Source organism: Anticarsia gemmatalis, chromosome 19 (assembly GCF_050436995.1).
Source record: "Anticarsia gemmatalis isolate Benzon Research Colony breed Stoneville strain chromosome 19, ilAntGemm2 primary, whole genome shotgun sequence".
Taxonomy (NCBI): Eukaryota; Metazoa; Arthropoda; class Insecta; order Lepidoptera; family Erebidae; genus Anticarsia; species Anticarsia gemmatalis.
Window position 1 is genome coordinate 10,599,897 of NC_134763.1, and position 21,893 is coordinate 10,621,789.

Genomic DNA, 21,893 nt, shown 5'->3' on the forward strand with positions numbered 1-21,893 from the left:
TTTGTGTTTCTTTCCGAATTGTTAATTGAAGATTACTTTACTGTTGTTTTGTTTCGACATTAAAATTTTCTTTTCTTGTTAAGATTATTAATATCTAATAATCGTTACATGCATTACTACATACATAAATCACGCCTTCTTCTCATATAAGCAGGCAGAGACCAAAGGAAAAAATCGGTTAGTATTTGCCAAAATATTAAGAAATCATGCATGATCGAGTTTATTCCCGTGAAATATAAAATTTCATTATATTTTCTACTTCCTTGATTAGTAAATCTTCTTCTGAGCTTGATATCTTTATCAAACTATACTAACACCTTAATTTTACGAAAGTTCGCTTCACTCTGCCAGCATGCACTCATAAAACTAATTTAATTTCTTTTTTATGTCTTCAGCTGTCATCTGCATACAAATTTATTAGTATGCGACACATATTAATTAACAATCTCTCGATATTAAAATATATTACTAATTTACGAGATCAACACACCTGTTAGTATGAGAATAAATAATTCCATTCGTGACTGGGCGAAGACGATTATAATAATTACTTTGATTAGAAAATATTGACAATTTTGACAGGTACCGTAATTTGGTTTTTGAAAACCTACTTATTTATTGATAAGGTCAATTAGTGGGATGATGAGCTAATATTACTTCTCGTTGATGAGAACTTTGCTAGATATCTTGGCTGCATTAAGCTATTAATTTTCAAAAGGCAATATTAATAGTTGGCATTAATTTGAACTTGTTTTGACAGTAATATTTTTGGTAAGGATTTTACTAATTGTCTAGTTAAATTGAAGCATGATTATGTAAAAACTAATTTCAAACCATTTTTGTTACAGAAATTGTACGGGAATCGGAGGATGTAAGTACAACTGAACAGTAATTTGTACATGATTTTGAAATAGCCGGGGCCTACTTTATTTTGCAATATATTGAAGGTGTTCATTGGCTGCTATTGTGTATAAGTACTATTTTGATAAGATTACTCCTTATGTAGTAGGAAGTATCGGATAAGCAGTGCCTTTATTTCTTGCTCTTTACTTAGATCGACATTTTACAACAGATACATTTATAGTAAGAAACAAACGAAATTTCAATGTATAATGGTTTTCGTTGATTATAGTCAAGCCTCTATAACAATCTTATAAATTAAATTATAATATTTTACAACGGTAATTCCGTTGTTATGAACAGAATGTTTTTTACAAATAATAATCCGTATTAGATTCACACAAACACATTTTAATTTCAAATCCAATACACGTGGAAAAGATAATTAAATTCTTCACAAAATCCGGCTACTTTCGACTGAAAATAAAACGAGACCTACAAAAAGTATCTCAAAACCTTATAATACCTTTTTTAACCAATACATTCGAGCGACCGAAGCAAGTAATAGAAATTAGTTCAGGTGGTCCCGCTCATCCGCTTCGTCGGTCAACCATTCGAATGAATGAATTGAATGGAATCGTACCCTCGATCGGCTACGCGAATTCGATAGTTAACGGCAATCTTACATTTTACAGTCCCGTTACATTACTCCAGTAAACAAAGCTTAAAATTAGAACTTATCTCTTTTGTAATAAGGTTGTAAATAATTGTACTATTTTTTTCAACTGCAAAATTAACTTTGGCTCCTAAGGGAGTTCTGTGATGACTGAAGAATTGATTAGTCACAATGTTTTATTACTTTATTGGAAAATTCCGATTGTTTTTTAGTCTCTTTCGTGAAAGTTGTTTTTTCTTTGTGGGTGGCAGGTAATTCGAATGCCTAAAGTTATTTGCTGTTTTTCGTGACCTAGGCTTAAAATAGGTCGATGAAAATTACATTACCGAAAATGGCTACGTTTATATTATGTTGGAACAAAGTGTTCTACAACAATGATTTTATTAATACCAGGTTTTGCTCAAAATTAACATAGTAATAATTATAATAAATTGCGTTGTTTCGCATGAATTTCCAATAGTATGTTTTCCATTGTCATATACTATGAAATCCCTAACAATTTAGTGTGAAATAAGACCATAAGTAACAATATGAATAATTTGAGAACATTACCAGGTCAGAGTGTTAGTAATGTTTGCAGCTTGTTATTGCTTTGTTTGTTTCAATTGCTTTATGTCACTAACTACTGATTCGTTTGGAACAAAATGTCATGCTTTATATATTAAGCTACACCTACAATCAGTACCTTGATTCTCTACCACTATCGACCTAAGAACCGGCTAGTTATCGAGAAATTTGTATGGAAACCTGATCAGCACCTCTAACAGGCGTCGTAGGGACTATTTTGGCACTACATTTTAAATGTCAAAATTTTGATACCCGAAAGTACTGATTCTAGAGAATTGCGCTACAGCATACTTTAATTAACCCTTAAATCGCCATCGACGTCAAAGGAACTAAATTTTACCAGCAAAATAAATTAACCATGACGATACCATATTTCTAGACGCAAACTAATACCCAAAAGCTATCTCCCCGTTTTCAGAGCGCATTTGATAAGGCTTTTAATTGATGAAGCATGGAACAAGATTTATTCTACAATTTTCTGATGGGCGCCTCCATTGTTCGTCGTTTTTGGAATATCTCGATATATTTTGAGAGTGAAGCTTATTTCCGTACTACATTTAGAAGTCTTTGTGGCCGAAATATGCTATAATTAACTAGCTTTTAGTCATTTATTTGAAATACAACACGAATAAGGTATTTCAAATTAAGTATTTGGGTAGAGTTGACTTTTATTCTTGATTGTTTCTTCATCGAAGTCGATCATTTTCGTCTGGGTCTATAATTTAATTAATCAAATTAATATATCGACTTGTTTGAATCACCAAAGTGTTCAGTTTCTCCAAAAACATAAAGTCATAGTTATTGATAATAGCTATCTTTCTGTTTCTTAATTCGCTGCTTTTTATTTAATTTCAACACGTATTTACTTTAATTCAATCACATAAACTATAACATCTTAAGATTTCCCTAAAAAATGTTCAACAAATTCCCAACTTTCGGGAAAAAATTACGTCTATATTTTTCCAAGATTCCCTTACGAAGGTCAAAGGATGGACGCTCATAATCCTCGCGCAATCGATTGGGAAACGACCTTTGGTCCGAAAGGCTCGTAAACAAATATTCTTTAGATGCCAACGAGAAAATAATTCAACAACTTAACATTACATTTGTGTTTTGAGACTTCCGTTATATTAATAGCAAATATTAGGTCGTGTAAAAAGTCTTTTCGCATTATAGCATGTATGAACTTGTAATAAAATCTCTTTCGATTTAAGAATCACAAATGAGTACAGGGTTCATTAGGTTTCTTTCAGTGAGCTCGTGAGGTACCCAAATATCACACTTACGTTTAAGTAAATCATTTTGCTCTTATATAACTACTTTATAAACAAAGAATATTTGTTCGTATTATATTCCAAGTATGATACAAAAATATAATATTGGATCAAGTTAAACCAATTCTCATTTTAGTAAGATATTTACATTAGCTTTTTAGAAGAGTAGCTCAAATAACGATATCTATACCCGTAATTCCTAGAAGGCTTTCGAGCATTGAATACTAAAAATAAACATATTTACACAAATCAGGTGGATTCATAGAAATAATTTTCACGACTTACAGAATTCTGAATTACATGGAACGTAGATCTCTTTAAACCAGTTCATTTGAAGTGATAAAACTACTAACAAATTAATAATACATAATTATTGTTATAATTGATTCATTTCTGGAAATTCCTATTGTAGAATTGCAACTAGTTGTTACAACTTAGTAGAAATATAGTATCTGTATTTTCCAAAGGTCTATTTCTTATTAAAATACTTGTTTTCAGATACCTTCAGTCATTAATATTGCATTAAAATAAAAAATAAAGACAAACTCTTCCAGACCTGAGAAACGAATTCGAAACCTCGTGAACAGTTATTCAAATACCATCATAATTAGACCAAAAATATTTAGTTGATCCTCGCTTATATGAATCTTAAATGATAAAATCATCGCCTTTTTATCAGACAGGTAGGCACCAACGAACACTACTTGCTACGACAATCACATACTTACTTTTCTTCTGTACATATTTTTATGATGAAAAAATTGCCTCTAGGCTAATTAAACATTGAATTTGAAAACGACCTTTTTAGGAAAATGGGAATTTTATACCACGCCTTAACAAAAATAAACTTCACAGCAACTCATGAACCGTGTCGGCAGTAATTACGCTTGACAATTTTCATTATTTAAATTAGTCGCCTCAGTTAAACGCTTTTTATTTTGTTTTGTTTGTACATTTGATTACATTGCGTAGACATTTTGAGTGTTGATATGATTAATTGTGTTAAGTAATTATTTTTAAATGTATCATGGAAAGAATATGAGCTTGAATATTGTTTTAGTCTTCCTTGAGGTTTTTTTTTCTGTGCAAACAAGTTACTTATATTTATTAGTCATACAATAGAAACTATACCTGATGTTTTTGCTCAGGTTACAGGCGCGCTGGTTTCAAGGAGTCAGCCTCACAATGTATCATAGTTTTCGAAATTATAAAAGTTGCTTTTAGCTGCTCGTCTAGACTTTTACCAAGTATCCTAAGCTTTTTCAGGACTATTTACTTTGAACAATGGAAGAATACAGGATAAATGAAACTTGCCCAGTACCTGCATTTTGATAAAAAATTGCCACTTTTCCGTATAACATGAGGCAAGCCAATTTACGTTTCAATACGACCACACTTACAAACTACAAAAGACTCCTTGCAGTTTAAAAAAATGATCTCAAAATCTCAGTATAAGAATTATAGTATGCACTGGCCTCTATCATATGCTATTAAAAATATAAACCGATAAATTTATTTTTGTTTTGTAATTTAGCCGTTAATGTCTCAATAGTTCAACAGAGTTTTATTTCTATCGAATATATAAAAATAAAATACATAATGTAGTAGTTTTAAATCATGTCTTCGATAGTTGTTTACATGCTGTTATTCCTTTTATTACCAGTTTATTTTATTTTATAGTAATCAAGATTTATCTCTATCGATGTTTTTTCTAGATTGTTTAAATTTACTACTGAAGAAATAATTTATCTTATAATTTTTATTCGACACAGTCAGTAATACTAGCAGTCACCTTCTACGTAAATGGTTGAGTTTTCTTAGCTTACATCACCAATCAATTACACAAAGTCAAATAATTACTGTAATCTCACATGCTATAACAGTAAACGGAAATATTGCGATAAGACCTTTCTTGTATGAGAATTCTTTGAACAGTACTAGAAACCCACCGCTCTTCTTCAGCATGGTAGACTTTATTATTAACATGGACTAGCTCTTCACCTATTCTTGGAAGAAATCTTTTCTCAGCCAACTAAAATCCATACTAATATTATAAATGCGAAAGTAACTCTGTCTGTCTATCTGCCTGTTACTCAATGACACCTAAACTACTGAACCAATTAGCATGAAATTTGGTATGGAGATATTTTAATACCCGAGAAAGGACATAGGTTGCTTTTTAGCCCGGGAAAATGACGCATTCCCATAGGAAAATTCAGGTGGCGGACGAAGGCGCGGGTAAAAGCTAGTACGTTATTTATAAAATATCTACTACTACCCATCAGTGGTTTAGTTCAATTCACCTTAACACTGTCAATTGCGTTATAAAATTAATGATTCAGTAAAGTTCCCCATTAAATTTATCAGAAGATCACGTGTATTATATTTTTTATTTATTATATTTTTCTACGAAATTATTCAAGGTTGTCGAAGGCCGAACGAGTCCGGTTGACGACCTGGGACCGAACTCTGACATATTAAAACAATCTAATATCCGCTGTGGGAAAAGGATAGCACTATTAAGAATTTGTATTGCTGTTTCAATGTCTTTGTGGCGCATCGATAGCATCTATAAAGTTGCGGTGTTTGATTCGAGATAAACTTTTTCGGGCAAAATATTTAGTCTACTACTATTATTGTAGTTTAGGTCCACTGACTCCCGCGTTTCGCAGAGCTTCTAAAGACTTGTAAGTTATCAGAGAAATAGAAGAGAGTGAGTGCCTTTTTGCCAATTGCTGGATCTTAACCTTTGGCAATAAGACTGCTTTAATAACTGCACTGTAACATATACAAGTGGCCTATGTGAATCTCCCGAACAACTATGAAACTCTTGTTAAGCTGTCCATCTTGTACGAATTAAACATTTAACACGTTAACTGCCACGTCAGGCACCGGTACCTGACGCACCTAGTATCTGTTAGGGCCATGTCAGACACGGGGGACTGACGCAGATGCATATATTTCAAATCAACCCAAGGAGCCGTCTGGCACGTTTATCGCATTTTTCTTTACGGTAATTGACTGACAAGGCCCCAGAGAAACTATGTGCAGCTTGGCCCACCATTTTCATGATTGGAACGAAAATTAAATAGGAAAAATAAAATACGACACTATGAAATTTTGCAAATGCTTTTTATTTGGCGAAATAATAACATTACTATCGGCGTTACCGCTGAGAGAATTAGAAATAAAATAAAATAAATAGTATTAGAAGAAAAACAAAATTTTAAATTTTTTTATGTTCTTCATTGAAACATTTTAGACAATAATGTGGTTCATTGGGACAATTTGGACAATAGGTATTTACTTGCTTCGTTTTCCTTCTCGCATGATTTTTATCCACTGTTTCTACATTAATCTTATAACACCTCGAGCAATATTTACGAGATTTTTTTACATTTGATTTTTTTTTATTTTTTTTTTACTTTGAGTCAAATTTTGCTTTTCCAGTTCGTCAATAACTTGTAGATCAAGTAACGATAGTTCAAAATCATCCATATTATCAATAATCGACATTATTAGTAATAGTAATCGTCACATAAATAACTTTATCTGAGAGCAATAAATTTACGCGCCTACTTCGACAACTATTTAGCAACGACTAAAAAAATGCATTTACTGCATGCTAGAGACCCCCGACAGGTTGCAACGTGCAAGGAGCGAACTATTTAGGTACTTACAGTCAACCGATCGCAGCCCGCAGTGAACGAAAAGTTTTCCCGCGCAAATGCAAAATACGCGCGGCCGCAATATTATTACTTGTTTCATGACAATGCCTGACAAAATGCCTGACATGGCGCAATAGGTATATTTTATACCGTTTGGGCTTTGTCAGTCACATATGCCTGACAAATTTATTTTTACCTAAATCTTACATAAATAATCATGGAAATTAATACGACATGATCAATTATCGTAATTTATGTCAATATGTTACATTTCAGAAAAATAAAAAAATGACGTCATAAAATTTTGTATTTTTTTATCTTGGCAGTTAACGTGTTAATCGCGGTCTCTGTCTCACAGTAGAACTTAATTCACTTAACCATGTCACAATACGTCCCTGACAATTTAAATTTTGATATAAAATCGTTAATAAGTAAGAAACAAGATCTAAGATATTCATTAACACAAATTATATTATTATTAATTTATAACGGCCGGTTACTAAATCAATTAATTATGTATTCGTGTACTGAATTTTTATGTGACTTATGGTGTTGGTCAAGTTTCAAGGGTCATAGGAAATATTGTATTAAGTCGATAAGGATTTGGAAAGTAAGGAATATTTTGCCGTGTAGGAGGAGGCTTACGCAGAATTAAAAAAATACCATAGCCTACTTAATGAGAAAGTTAGGCTGGACCTATTCTTAAAAATAAAGTGATATGATAATAATATGAGATTTTATAACCAAGTAACAGTTATTTCTATTAGCACAGTGAAAGACTAAAAGGCATCAAAATTAAATGTTGTATTCAAGCTTCAGCAATATTTTAAAGAATATTTTAAAACGGGGTAAAATTTACAATTGACTAGCGCAAAATAAAAGGCTTACTTTAAACTCCTAACATTACTCTTGACTCCTTTTTTTCAATAGACACCTGACGTAAAAAAATGTTACCGACCGGAAACCAAGCCCATGACCTTTCGAATACTTGTAACATAAATGTGATTCTTTTGACAGCCAATTAACTATAACTTCAACCGCAAAACTGATGAAAAATTATATTCTAAATAATATATTTTTATTGCTTCCGTTTATATATTTCATCACAAAGATATATCTTAAAAACAAGCCTCCCCGTTGTTGACTTATCAAAGTGCTTTTTGTTAGTCTAATAAAGATATCTATATTTGATTGCTTGCTTTTGGGAATTGATTTCGAATATTTTTATTTTTATAACAGCAAACGTCGAAAAGATATTGATTACTAGTAAAATAACAGAACGTCGTTATATTGGGCTATTATTATGGAAAAAATAATATTTACACATTTTATTGTAGTAGCTCAAAATATACGGGTAAGTTTTTATGAAGATATGTGTTTCATTGATTACAATAACTCTTTTGCCACAATGCTTTTCTTCATCCGATGAAGGAAAGCGATGTGGCGATAACTGGCATATCTCAACAGTTCTTTCATTAAGGGTCTAAATATTTACAAAGTCATAAGTAAAGCATTTCTCTTCTCCCGTAAAGAAGACTCAAAATCGAACCATCAACATTGAAAAAACAATATAAATCACAAAAATAAAGTCTTCATATTTTGATATATCAGGACGGGGAAAAAGTCTTTTCGCATTATAGTATGTATGAACTTGTAATACTTTTTCCCCAACCTAATATTTAAACTTTACAAAAAGCATACCAAAGGTTTTTAAGGAAGTATAATGACTTTTCTCCAGTTTTAAATCTATTTAAATAAATAATTCACCCCATCACACGTTATTAAAACAATTAACAAGATAATACCGTTTATTTCTTATCTATTTTATTATATTCGACATTTGTGTCAAAGATAGGATTATGCTAATTTTATACCAAGATAATACTATTAACTTTATATTGGTTAGTAGATTGTATTAGAAAAGCGAATGAGTATTTTAATATAGTAGGTCAAACAGGAAGTATAAACTGTGGATATTATAATATGGTAGATTTTGTATCAAATTGTTTTATGACTATGAAATTATTGCTTTGGTTTTAAAAATAACAAGCCTCTGCCTCTGTATGCCAGGATCCTCAATCAGGATCAGAAATCAAATCCTGACTTAAGAATTGTTTTTAAATTTTTACTAATGTTTGTTGTAATATCTTAATCTCAAGAGCAGTCCGTAGTTTGTAGACACATCCTATGTCTTAAGGCAATTGATTCGTCTTTACTACATGGAAGTCACATTGTATATACCGGAAAATAGGTTTTTATTAGAGTTTAGATATGTTAGTAAAAAAATACAAAATCCTAAGCTGCTCTTTCATGTCTAGATTTTGTAACACGTTAGCTAAAATATAATAGTATTTTTTACTATAAAAGACCATTTCTACCAGCGCGAAATGGATGAGAGGGAATCGAAATTATTACAGCGATATTTCTCTTAGCACATCTTCACTGGAAATTACGATCGGAACCTGCTTAGTTACAATCGTATTTTCCTCGAAAATTTCTTAGTTTTAACCATATTAAAAAGGTTCTGATTTGACATACGTATGTGTTTTACGTCTCACTTTTTCTATTCCACGCTTTTCAACCCGCAAATCATATTAATGATTAAATGTAGTTATAATCAACATCAATCCCGGATTTCTTCACCATTGGTGGGTAATAGAGGAGAATGGGTTCAGGGGCCTTTTGTTTCCCATTCTGTTTGATTTAGTTGGAGACTTTTCATTCTTCCCCAATGTGTTTAGATATCAGTCAGGCATGCAATATTTAATTAAAATTTAAGTCTATGAAGTTTTAATCCTCTATCACTTGCGTGGGAGTCAAATGCTTATATTGGGCTTTTAAAATACCTGTTTTTTTTATTAATGAGTCGAAATATTCTTTATTTTAGCAACAAGCTATGCTTAAATCAGCTTTATCACACTCTAGATCAGTAGCGCGACTGATAAATAGCGTCAATCCGCTCCCTTATCGGATTCGAACCTGTTGACATTCTTTCTACTGCCTAGTACAGACAACGTCAAAAATATAATACATAGACACATTTTCAACAGTATTTTTATATTAACGAAAATTGTAAAATTAATGTACAATACAAGAATTAACGTCAACACGCATTTTACCTTGAAATGCCTAACGTGAAAGCAAGGGAACGAACGACCTGAAAATTAATCATGCAACGCGAAAGTTTAAAAATAATTAATAAATTATTGCTGTATGTTGACTTCAAAGTTATTTTATGATCACTTTGTATTTATTGATGATTTATAGCAATAATTTAATTGATATTTACATACAAAAATTAACGATTGAAAATTTGGTAGAGTCTATATATTTTTGCTCGTGACTGTACACAAAACTTGTAATCTAAACGGAATCTCCGACACGATTTGGCGAATTTTTATTACTTAGTGAATGGTTCTTTCCTTAATGTGCAAGATTGTGAGTATAAATTGTCTATGTGGTGTAGAATTTGCGATTGGGTAACTCGTTTGGTTCTAGGTTCAGACTAATTGTTATTGGAGTTTCTTCTATAGGATCCTGTTTCAGTTTAATAGTATGTTTTTGTATTTACTTGATCAATAGTCATCAGAGACAAATGTAAAAACATTTGTAACATGTATAATATTTGAAAATTCATTCGTATTTATTTTTACAATGAACTAAAAACCTTACATTAATTATGTATGTATTGTAGTATGCACATATAGTATGTAAGGTTCTCTTAACTCTCCAACCTTTAATTGTTTTTAGAGAAATCAATCAATGTAATGTTTTACATGAAAATCTAACAGATATGACTTCCATCACAGTCCGACACAGTCAAAGAAGGGTAACGATAACCTTTACGATAGGATCACATGTGACACTGTTGTATAATTTAAGAAAAGCATTTCATCTCATTAACAAACAAAACATCAAATTCTATACTTTAAACATCTCATATAACAGGCAGGTGTTTCCAATCAGCTTACAACAATCACCGATCACATTAAACAGTGTCTAATTACGAATCACTAGCATCTAACGTACTTACAACCACGGGTGATGTTCAACATGGAGTAATCACAGAATGAGTTGATACAGATGTATAGTTACATAATAGTTAGTGAGGAAGATGTCTATACTAATTAATTATTTGATGTGGAGAACAATAAAGCGAAGAATGTTCTTTCTTGTGTTGTTAATTGTGTTTACCTCTGAATATAGTTTTAGAACTACACGTGTCTTTTTTATAAAATTATTTCTTATGAGGTAGGAATATTTATGCTCACTCAAGTTAAATGTTTAATAATCCATTGAAGCGTTGTAGTCACTATTGATAAAAATGCAACTGCAAGATATAGCTAGTGGATTGGTACAAGTGAACATTTATAATTATTCCAAAAAGCAAAATCATATATTTTTTTATATTTCCGTCAAATATTGATACTTTATGATAGTCAAATATACAGTAAGGGTATTTACCGCCAGTTCGGAGGGTAGAACCAATGAGAAGAGTTGGTAAGGCACTCCTGGCTACTCTTTTCACTACATGAAGAATAAGGACGTCAATATTTAGAAAAAGTATAGTACTTGCGATAGAATGGTCATCGGTCATGCTTTCACTGGACCACCAAAGCTGGTACTAATCTATCTGTATTTTTTATTCTGTGGTGTCATTGTACCGGCCAGGATACCCGCTGAGAGAACAATGCTTTCTAGAACAGCAGGGTTTCTAAAAAAAGTAAAGAAACTTGATTATTAACGACGAAAAATGGGTTTTTAATTATAAATTACGTTTTAAACTTGGGTGGGATATTAGTTGTGCTTTGCAAATATGTTGGCGAAAATAATAAAAGATTTGTGTCAATTGCTTGATTAGTTAGTTGTTAGTTATTGTGATAGATCGAGTGATTGTCGAAGTGTTGGGTTCAAAGGTCGTTGACCTTAGATTATCTTTATGTGTTAGACAATTCTTGTGTTACGAAATAATCTTGAATCGGAACATGAGGATAACTTAGCCAAATATGGTGTATTAGCGATTGCGTATGACACGATCTTAGGTTCGATTCTTTTCGACAAAATTATTAGTGCGCTCTTTAAATTACTTCTAACACATACTGAAAGTAGTAGACAGTTATTATGGTGGCAAGACTCTTATTTCTTTATGATTAACTTTGTAAAAATGAGAATTTAGTATATTATATAAACCTGTCAACACTTCAAGGCATACAAAAGACTTGTACCGTCATAAAATTATCTCCAAAAATTATATTTCTCAAAACATTCCGTATTTCATAAACCAGTCTTAATATTAATCCCATCATACAATACACCGTGACACATCCGTCACGTACAAAGTTAATATAATCATGGTATTTTCCAAACAAGCTTCCTACTTCAAGATAGATCTCTAGAGTATTCCCGAGGAAATACTGTTTCATGTCTCACTCTGAATCATGACTGGAATTATTTTCTGAAGGATATTACTAAATGTGTTTGTTTGTTTGTTTGCTTGTCTTTTGCCTAAATCAATTGGGGTTTTAATAATATCCCAGAGAAAGTCATTCATTTTACTACGCACGCAGAGTCGTGTGCATTAGCATTTTTTTTTTACCAAGTTTAATGTGTCCCCCGAATTAATGTGAAGTTTCAGTATTAATGCTAAATTTGTATATAGTCACACACCTAACAATAATTATGATACTATTACAAAAATTGGATGAAGACTAGATAGCTAGCTCGGCTTTAGATAAAATTTACCCCTAATGTTTAAACATTCAAGGAAAATATATTCAAAGCCTAAACCACAAACCCACGCCTTTAATCGGCGATGAAAACAATGACAACTTAGAATCGCACTATTGATTTTGTGTCAATTTTATTTAAATCTTCTTTCCCAAAAACTTTACAAATGCCTTCACACCCCAAACAATAAAACAACAATACAACTTGGAAAAAATCTACGAGAATCAGTAAAACAAATTGACGAGACCGAAGCAGAATATTCCAAAAGTAAAAAATACGTACATCGTTTTTTTGTACAAGTTCAGCAAATAGTGACAAATTGAGATGTTCTCGCTCCCGGCAATACAGATAGTAGGCCTACTTTAATCGGATTTCACGATATTCAAAAGAAAATATAAACAGGAAAAGTGTCACAAACTATGTCTTTTTTGGAAGAAATAAAATCTTCTTGAATATTATTATAATTTTCGAGGCTTAGTAAAAAGTTCTGGATTTTGAAAGTTCAATTCTTGTACTTTTCACTTGATATTTTGTGTGATATTTTTATTGACAAGAACATACCGGGCTTTGATATAATAACTCAGATTTTTACTTTAAAAGAAACACAGAAAGCTGAATTGAACAGTATAGATAATATATGATACCAAGAATAAGATAAAAGGAAGTAAAAGAACCCAAAATAATTCTCATTTACAAAATCAATACCATCATTTTACAATTCTGTGTACTCTATAAAGTAAAATGTCCCCAGGAAACCACCATTCATTCATCTTTTCCACGTAACCGAGCCATTCAAGCATTCTTTTCTCAATTTTCATTGCTATGTATCTCGTTTCAAACCGCTATGAATCTTTTATTCGCCTTTAAACGCGTGGGAAGAAAAGGTCATTCGATTCTCTGAAATCATAAGTAAGCGCGGTTTTACGAGCCGCGAAGTAAACTCAGTTTGCACGAACCCTAAACCTTCATCATCATCTAAACGGCGCAACAAAAATTCAATAAACATGAAAACGAACGCCGCTGCAAAGTCACACCGTTCGCTCTTTTCGCGAACTTTGTACTAGAAGTTGTGCCGGCGGCGCTGTAACCTTTGTTCGACGTCTGATTGCCTTGTTCTCTAGGGGATCGAGATTTGAATTTATCATTAGTACTTGGTTACTCGCCTGCTCAAGTTCGATGCGGTTGGACCGCTCAAATATTCAGTAGCTCGGCTGTTTTCAAACCTTTTGTTTTTGATGTTACTTGAGTCGAAATTTGAAATTCTTCTTGAGTTGCCGACGGTATCAATTTTCTGGGTTGCTGTACAGTTTTTATTTGTTGCGGAACTTTTAATGGGATTATTGTTAGATGAGACGGTGAAAGTTTCTAAGGATGTTTGTCAAAAGGAGCCGTAGAAACATGGCTCCTTAAAAGCTGTGGAGTGCCTCTGGCTTGTGCCTGTAGGCAGTTTTTGAATATTGTATAACAACGCATAATACCTTGTCAATGTTTCCCTGAAGGGTTAAGCAGAAATGCTTCAACATTCAATATAAACATTGTATGGTTTCAAATTCTATGTAATACGGGATAATTCAAGTTTGAGTCGTTATACTTCCTCAAGGCGTTTCGCGCCATGGCAGAGACAGGTAACGAAAATGAAACATTTAGCAAGCAAGACCGGGGCAAGAGACAGATCTTAAGTTTAGTGACGGTCGCAGCCTCCGGTCATAGTCTGGGTTTCCTGTCTCGGTCTCACTTGTAAACCGCCACCTTTAATTCATGAGTAAATAAGTATATATCAACCTAAGGGACCGATTACGATTATGGGAACGATATTTCTTCAAACGAACCAAGTTTAACAATTGAACTGTAAGAACGTTACACACAGATTGCGTACTATGTAGCTCGATTCTCTACTACTACCGACCACCGACAACCGACAACCGACTTGTCATTCAGAAATTTTGTATGAATATCTGATCAGCGCCTATAACGGGCGTCGAAGGAATTATTTTGGCAGTACATTCTAAATGCCAAACTTTCGATACTTGACAGTACCGACTGTACAGAACTGCGCTACAGAAACAAGCTATTTGAATTCTCTACAATTGTAACCATAGAGTATCGAGAGTTTGACATGTAAAATGTACTGCCAAAATAGTTTCTACGACGCCCGCTAGAGACGGTGAATTGACATTCTTCCTTTTTTTCGATAGCTAGCCGGTTGTCGGTAGTTGATACATAGTGATAAAGAATTGTGGTACAGTACAACAATTCATAGCAAATTTCTTCAAACGTATCAAGTTCAACAATTTAACTGTTAAAGTGTTACAAATAAATTTTGTACTCTGTTGGCACACATTTTATCATTTCTTTTTATGTAGTTTAACAAAAAGTCATATTAAAATCCACTGGAAACAACCGTAGAACACAAATCGTTTTATCGAGTTGATTCACACGTTGCTCGTGGGAACTGGAGACAAGTGCCAAATAGTGTAACCGTGACAAATACACGAATAACACGCCATGTTCACGATATGCAAATTATTCATGCTATACTAACTGTAGCAACAAATTGTTATCTACTGTTACAATTGGAACACTGCTCATTCGAAGTTTAGTTGTATTTGGGTTACTTTCATTCATAATCTGTTCTGTAGATTATGACGTACATTCTAACTTTTTTCTTACTATCTTTGCTTAGGAGTAGGTATATATTAAGATGAACGACTATTTATAATTTGATGCAGGTATCTTTACGTTTAAAATTTTGCCACGCATAAGACGCGTTGTGCATCTTGTATTAAGCGTACATTATCACGACCCGATTTGAAAATAAAATATTTTTATCACTTTTATGTTTGTACTATAAGTAAATCGTTTTTCAGAAGATCACAAGTTATTTTTGGCTGCGGTAGTAAAGTAAAAAAATAATACTATTGCCAATTTAGAATTAGTATGAGTAGTTCCATATCATATACTTGGTGTCTAAGAATATGAAGAATATTTAATTAAGACATTTCGGAACAAAATTACTTATTAAATAACAATCGCCCTATTGCAGTGTACCACGAAATAAATCGCAAAAATACATACATTTTCACAAGATTGCGCAATCTAGAAGTATTCATAACTACAAAAGGTTAAAGGTATTATTAAAAACATTTCCCTATGATTTATTCCAAAGATAACTACGTATTTATAGTAAATTTAAACGCGAACATATCTAAAATATCTCATACAAAAATAACTTCGATAAAATGTCCATTGAGTACGCTCGATCAATAGTAATCTCATTCCCATTAGTTTTATCGTACTTTCCTATCGTTGGGAAAACGTGACGGTCTCTCTATTTATTTTAAATCAGAATTTGTGACGTCATTAATATGTTTTCGTATTGAAGCAGATGATGTAGGAAATTAATTGTACGGTTTAGTTTTAGTGAATGTTGATAGATTTAATTATGTTAATCAGTATGTTAAATTGATATTGTAATTAATACACAACTTTGTCACTAATTTCTGTAATTAATTTATCAAAATGAACACATATCTACAAAAAATATACACACATAATACCCGAAGATGGCAGCATTTTGTCCGACCCGGGCATCGAACATGAGACCTAATCAGTAGCCTGTTATACCACCTTCCAAACCACAGAAGAAGTCAAATGTAAAACATACCCTAGGAAATAAAGTCCCTGTCCTAAAAGGCTCATATAAAACAAAAACCAATTTTTGATTGTTTTGTTCAAAATGTTTAAATGCACTATCCTTAACAGTCTAATTTTAAAAACAAATAGTCATATTTAAAGGAAATGCTATAAAGTTATCTAATAATTGTAATTACAATCTAAGGAAGCGAAATTATCAACATACACTTTAATTCTGTCAGATAAAGGTATAGACCAGAGACCAGACCACATCGCATGTGAATAACACGATGCTTGCATATAATTCACCTAATATCATGAATTTTAGCGGTACTATTTAATTCGCGTCATTTCTGAAATAGGTCACTAAATACTAATCATTATATGAAACCAGGCTATTAATATTTACTCAAACAGTAATTCACACTGCCGTATTATTCTCTATCATTTAAAACGCACTAAATTAAAATATACCTATTGTACCAAAGTACCCCTATTTATTTGGCCTTAAGGCACACAGTAAGATAACATATTCTTAAACATTCTAAAGAGAAATATAATAAAGCTTATTTTCTCTTAAATACACCCTGCTTCTCAATGTTGAGTGGTAAGTGTAGTCGACTTCTGGTCGCGATGATCCCTGGTTGAATTCACGTGTTTAACAAAGTTGGATTGGGTTTTCCTATTTCAGCTGGAATATTCTAAATAGAAGCCCAAAACCCAGCCAATTATCAAACGACAACAGCTTTCTCAAAGGTCGAGACTAACATTGTAATTGGTGACAAGTGAATGTGAAGTTACGAGTACATACAAACATACATATGTACATGATAAAGGTGCATAAAATACTCTCGTTGACACACATTCGAATATAGCTCAGAAAATACCAATAACATATTACAGCCCGACAAAGGAATCGAACCCGAGACCTTATGATCAACCGTCGGATACACAACTATCGAACGCGCCACAGAGTACAATGGCTTTGAAAAAGATAAAACATTACATACCAGTACAGCCGCGGGCAAAAGTATCATATAAATTGCACTCGCCCAGCAATCGATACGAAACCAAGAATCACCGGAGCGTTGAAGATTTAAAACTAAAAATGCACTAATGGGAATAAAATTCGTTTTATTCCCAATCGATGCGCCACAAATTTTAAAGTTGGCGTAACCGATGGGAATTTTTCAAGTTAGGAAAAACGTGTGCAGGGTTAAAAATTTTATGTTTCATCTGAACTCGAGAAATATATTTTGGATTTATTTTTAGATTTAGTTGGATTCAGGTCAGGCGAGGCTTGGGGATATTCGCTAGGTGTTTACAATGGATTATAGATGAAGTTATATTTTTACGGAGTATATTTCTGCCTTTTAAATGCAACAGGTTTTTGCATAGATTTTATTAAAGTACAATACAATTTCTGTGTGGCTTTAATCGCGCTATTGCAGTGTAACACGAAATAAATCGCAAAAATACATACATTTTCACAAGATTGCGCAATCGAGAAGTATTTATACGTTCAAGTATTATACAAAAGGTATTACTAAAAATGTTTTTGTTGATTTTATTTTATTTACTTTTACGACTATAGTATTATTTCGCAACTTAAAGGTAAACTATATTCCTTTGTATATTTTAGCCTCCTCGATATTTTAAAGAATAGATATTCACTTACTAATAATTTTCTCACTGGGCAAGGGTACCGGAATATGAGTAGCTAGAAAAGCCCTGAGACATGGCACATGTGGGACTTAAAAAAAAAGTCGTTTACTTTAATATTTGATTATAATATCAACCATACCATGGGATAATTAATGTAAAAACTAAAATTCAAACAGAACAAAATAAAAAATATACATATAATATACAGTCGTCACGTGGCGCAGTGGTTTAGGTCACCACGCCAACACTACTGCGTCGGGAGGTCGTGGGTTCGATTCCCACACGGAGCAATTATTTGTGCGATCCACAAATAATTGTTTCGGGTCTGGTTGTGCTTTGTGTCCGTTGTTTGTAAAAGTCCCCGCGACACAAGAGCAATTCTTAGTGCGGGAGTTGTCTTTTATAAATAAAAAAAAAAATTATTAATAAGAGAGATAAATTAATTAAAACCCAACACTTTCACTAGAAAAGTACAAACAGACCACAAAAGTCAACTTTATCTACATCCAACTAAATTAATCAAACACGACACTAACTTCGTAAGGCCTTTTAATCCGGGACCGTTTTAATATGTATGTAAAATTTCAAAATTAATTAATATTCAAATAGAAATTTTATCGGTAATCAATACGTTTTCGGACTGATATGTTAATGTGTAATAGAATCATATGATGATGAAAATGTACAGGTGACAAGCTTCAAAGAACATGCTATTGTGACACTGCTATGACAACTAAACCGTTGACAACTTCATTGACTTGCCATAAAGTTCATTTGATTGCTAGAAGTATTGCATATTTTTTAGAAATTAAATTGATAATGCTATTTGTTACTTTTAATTAACAATTACTAAATTCTAAAGTAAACTTGTAACATTCATTAGAGAGAGAGAGAGGCATATTTTTATAGAAGTATCTATATACTAGAGAGTTACTTCTATAAAAAATATAATTTATGGTTTATACACGAAAAATAGGAAAGTATATATAATCGCCATTTATAAATTTCACTTCCAACCTACCTTTTTGGCTAAACATTGATAAATTAGTTGGTAAGGTAGCGTTAATCTGTTCATGTCTTAACCAATAAGTAAGATTTGTTACACAAGTTTGTGTTCTTTCTAACTTAGTTTTGCTACGTGTGGGAAACTCGGGCAGACACTTGAACTATGTCTGAAGACAGTTGATTACGTCTGTTATTATGAGGTAAGGTATTGATTGTCATATCAATCCTGAAATCCAGAAATTAAAATAACTATCTCACTGCAGTGCTTGAGTCTTTAGGTCAGAGTCCTTAGTTTACCTTGGCTAGTTCCGGCCGCTAGCAAAGTTTAAAAAAATATTTTTGCCAAGCAAGGATTAATTTTGTGACCTTCTTCTTATCGTACAGTTAGTGGTCAACCCAGTGTCAAAGTTGGTCCAGCAGCTGCTCGAAGGCTTTTAACGTGGCTTAATTTTGTGATGTAATAGTGTGTTAAATTTAATTAATAAATAATTTTTAACTGAGACATTTCCCACTGCTTGGCAATCGTTGCCATTATGGTCATTATGGTCGAGACCATAATGACCATAATGGCAACGCAATCGGAGCGTCTCTTGACGAGTAAGGGGTTCCAATACACCCAAAAAATCATTCTTGAGTGTTATGTATATTTATATGACTCGGCTGTCACTGTCGATAATAATAAGCTTGGCCTCCAAACATTTTTAACTAATGTGCTGATATGTAAATTCGTAATAATATATTTCACATATCAACGTAAATGTTTATAGTAGTAGTTTTACTTTTAATACGTTGAAATTAATATTAGAAAACAACTCGTCGAACTGATGGATAGGAATGTGCTTACCGTTTAAAAAAACTGGAAAACTGAGATTAAATAATGAAATCGAATGACGTTGGTTAGACTTATCTATTTGATAGATGATGATGATGATTTCGTTAGATTTTTATGACTTTAACTAAAAGTTACCATCATGATCTTCTATTAGGGGCTCTTTTTCATTGCCAGATAAAGCCTTAATTATTATATAATAATTTCCTTTAATAGAGAAAAATAATTCCTTTAATAGAAATAATTTCGACCGCCAACATTTCCAAAAATCTTAAAGGAAAAGAAGCTAATGAAATAAACAACCTATAAAGCTAATCCTGAATATGTTAAAATAGCATCTTACTACTAAAACAAGTCTATCTAAAACAAAACAGGCTGCTAAATTTAAAACTAATAGCCAAAAAACTTAATAAATAACAAAAATGAAGCAATCCAGACCGTATCAGAGCCAATAACTCAACAGTAGTTATTATAATTAAAACACATTACTATACACATTAAGAACCGAAGCGTTATATACGACTATGCCAATAGGTCAACAGCAGTACGGTCGTTATCGAGACTGTTTAACAAAATCATCCATATTTTATTTATTCGGTAATTTGTCGATCGACGAGAAATAAAAATCTCGTTTTTTAAAGCTGTTATTGCTTTTAATTGACACACGCAAAATTATCTTATATTTATATCCTTATTTTACATAATGCTGTGCCTCGATTCTCTACTACTATCGACTGCCGACAACCGAACTGTCATCGAGAAATTTTGTATGAAAATCTGATCAGCGCCTCTGACGGGTGTCGTAGGAAACATTTTGGCAGTACATTCTAAATGTCAAAATTTCGATAGATAGCCGGTTGTCGGTAGTCGATAGTGGAAGAGAATCGAGGTACTGTTATGTCCTTAGGTTTAGGTAGAGTTGTATGAAACTGTTAACTTTAATCCTACTGTGTGTCCGTAAACTTAAACCGTTTTATTGTTACACTGTTCAGCAAAAAATAAACACAGTGATGATGGGGCTATCACGTATCTCAGTTGACCACTATTTGAAATCCACTATGCTGTACATTGTTTTTTTCTTTAAATAATTGAGATTAACACGTGACACCAAGCAGCAATGTACTGAATAGTGACCATCAATTTGACGCACACTAGTTGTCAACTGAGATACGTGATAGAGAAGAATCATAGGGTATAATAATATATTATTATGTATACCTATGTTTTTAGGACCTCTGTTCGAGGGCTTGGCTAGTCATAATAATTTTGTATATATTTTTTTAAATAATATATTAACGTGCCTCTTTTGTGTATATGAATTCCTACCAAAAACCGCGATCACCAAAATGTATTATTTTTATGTAAAATAGGGTATTTAATGTCGTAAACTACTTCATCGACTTTTGTTATTATAATCCTATTGTGAGCCGATAATATAATTAAAATACCGTTATCCAATATCAATAACTATTTAATCTATTATTGTGTGAATTCTCATAAAAATGCTAAACCTTTTTTGGATACAATAGGCATCGTTTGATTTGTTCATCACTTAATTTGAAGTTTGTATACATGATTTTCCCTTAATAAAATTAAATTACTATTTAAAGCTATCAATCGGGGGAGTTATGTATCTTAGTTGACAACTCTAATTTTATAGCCACTATGCCTGTACATTGTTTCTCGATTTAATTATACTAATGATCACGTTACGTCTAAGCAGCAATGTACTGAAAGTGAAAATTAGTTTTACGTACACTTGTTGTCAACTGAAATATGTGATACCCATACAGGTATCACCTACATACTTGTACTATAGATACTTACTGAACCACGCGAATCCGCTTGCGCCTTATATGAGTACAATAACTCGCGTTAAGTCACAGCAATGAGAATGAAGTAATCTATGTTAGTCTCTTTGTAAAATTTTACACTAATCTGTTCAGTGGTTTAACTCCGAAATTTTAACAAACAAACAGACAAACTTTCGCATTTATTATATCACTTTA

At 32.4% G+C, this 21,893-nt stretch overlaps 1 protein-coding gene across 1 annotated transcript in view; it reads left to right on the top strand.

Annotated features, from left to right (window-relative positions):
* Window positions 1-845: 845 nt before the first annotated feature.
* side-IV (sidestep IV transmembrane protein) overlaps window positions 846-21,893 on the top strand; it is a 269,014-nt gene continuing 247,966 nt past the window's right edge. The window contains exon 1 of the mRNA XM_076126889.1: window positions 846-871. The gene's annotated coding sequence lies outside the window, so the exon portion shown is untranslated. The remainder of the gene's footprint in view (window positions 872-21,893) is intronic.